The 2,051-nt window shown below is 36.0% G+C and overlaps 1 non-coding gene across 1 annotated transcript; it reads right to left on the bottom strand.

Annotated features, from left to right (window-relative positions):
- Positions 1 to 1,644: 1,644 nt before the first annotated feature.
- LOC113457190 lies at positions 1,645 to 1,750 on the bottom strand. Its single transcript, XR_003377815.1, has one exon. It is a non-coding gene; the product is annotated as a U6 spliceosomal RNA (small nuclear RNA).
- Positions 1,751 to 2,051: the final 301 nt, after the last annotated feature.

Genomic DNA, 2,051 nt, shown 5'->3' with positions numbered 1-2,051 from the left:
TTAATTATTTGAGGGTTTTACATAATTTGTTTTGACCAAATTCACCTCCTTTCCCCAATATCTCCCTGTTCCATACCTATGTCATTACCCACCTAACTTCCTGTTCTTTTTTTAGTATCTTAAGTCTAATTTCAGATAGACATAACATTTGATGTGGGATATTCTGTTTGAACTTGAGTGACCTAGGTCACAACTTTGAACCAAAATGACTCCCTCTTCATCAGTTATGAATAGGGTAAGATGTTTGATCCACCTTCTCCCTTTATGTTGGGATTTTTTGCAGGCTTGCAATTGTGCAGATCATTCATATGCTGCAATCACCACTGTGATTCATATGTGCCATGTGACATTCACCACAGCTTTTATCTTGAAATAATCCACTGTCTCTGGCTCTCACAATGCTTTTACCCACCCTTAGAAAAAATTCATGAGTTTTAAAAGGAATCAATGTTATATAGATGTCCCATTATGGAGAAGCACCCCACTGTCCTTTATTCTTTGCATATTGACTTATTGTGGGTCTTTATGATAATCACTGTCTTAGTCTTCTATGACTGGGAAGAGACACCATGATCATGGAAACTATAAATGTTTAATTGACTCTTTCTTATTGTTTCAAAGATTTAATCCATTATTATTATGGCAGCTTCCATAGTGGCATACATGTAGAAAAGGTATCTGATAAGTAGAGGGGAGTTCTGAAATCAGATTTGAGGACAACAGGAAGAAAGAGTAACATCGGGCCTGGCTTGAACTTTTAAAACTTCAACGCCCTCTCTTCTGGTGGCATTCTTGCTCCATTAAGTTCATACCTACTCCAATGGGGCACTCCTAATTTTCAACTAGTAGCACTCCCTGAAGACTAAGCATTCAAATATAGAAGCCTGTGGTAAACATTCTTATTCAATCACCATCACTGAATAAAAACTCTTCTCTGATGAGGGTTAAAAAAATACAATAATATGTAACTATAGTGATAACTTTAGAGTTGGTATAGCACTATGTCCATTTAACAGAGTACTAGTAATAAGTTCTCCCCTTCAGTCTATCACCTACTCATCTCCAGGTACCTCTCTCTCTCTCTCTCTCTCTCTCTCTCTCTCTCTCTCTCTCATCTATCTAGGTAAAAATTGTACATCATTTTTTTTTATATTTTGAGAAATATAAACAAACCATAAAATGACACTATTTCTTTTACTATTTTCCTTTATTCTTATTTCAAACTTATTTGGTTATTTATTTTACATCCTGACCATAGTTTTCCCTCCTTCCTGACCTTCAAGTCTCTCCCTCCCAGCTTCCTTTTGCTGCCCCAATTTAGTTCTCCATTTTTCTTCAGAAAAGGTCAGGTCACCCATGGTTATTAGCAAAACATGGTTTATCAAGCTGCAGTAAGACTAAGCACTTCCCCTTGTATTGAGTCTGGAAAAGGCAGACTCATATGAGGACGAGAGTTTCAAAGGTCAGAAACAGCCCCACCCCACTGTTGGGAGTCCCATAAGAAGACCAAGCTATACCACTCTTCCATACATAAATGCAGAGGGCCAATGTCAGACACATGCAGGCTCCTTGTTTTTTTCAGGTAAGTCTCTGAGAGATCCTATGTGCCTATGTGAATTTTCTTGTTATGTCATTGACCCCTTAAAAATTAGGGAATGTATCATTAATTTGTATGTCATTTTTGCTTAGATTCATGAAAATCTTCTCTGTATCATTACAATTTTAGTATATGTGCTGCCAAAAGAAGCATTCTTTAATTTTTTACATCATGTTTCATTAAATATTGTCTTTGTACATTGAAATACTGGCTTTTAAAAGATTTTCAAAACAGAGATTTTTCATGAAATTTTCACGGATATAAATGCTACGAGGAAGAATAGCTAGATCCTGAACAACAATATATAGATTAAAATGTAAAATCTCACACTGCTGAGATACAACAAGAAAACCATTGACAATGAAATGATTAAAATGGAGCATTGAAATCAGGAATGGGATGTTTCTGTTCCTTTGTTTAAGAGTGAGATAGATAACAACTTCAACCAGAGCCC

The sequence above is a fragment of the Microtus ochrogaster genome, chromosome 19, assembly GCF_000317375.1.
Source record: "Microtus ochrogaster isolate Prairie Vole_2 chromosome 19, MicOch1.0, whole genome shotgun sequence".
Classification (NCBI taxonomy): domain Eukaryota; kingdom Metazoa; phylum Chordata; class Mammalia; order Rodentia; family Cricetidae; genus Microtus; species Microtus ochrogaster.
The sequence above is the reverse complement of the archived record's forward strand: the minus strand, read 5'-3'. Positions and strand labels throughout refer to the sequence as shown.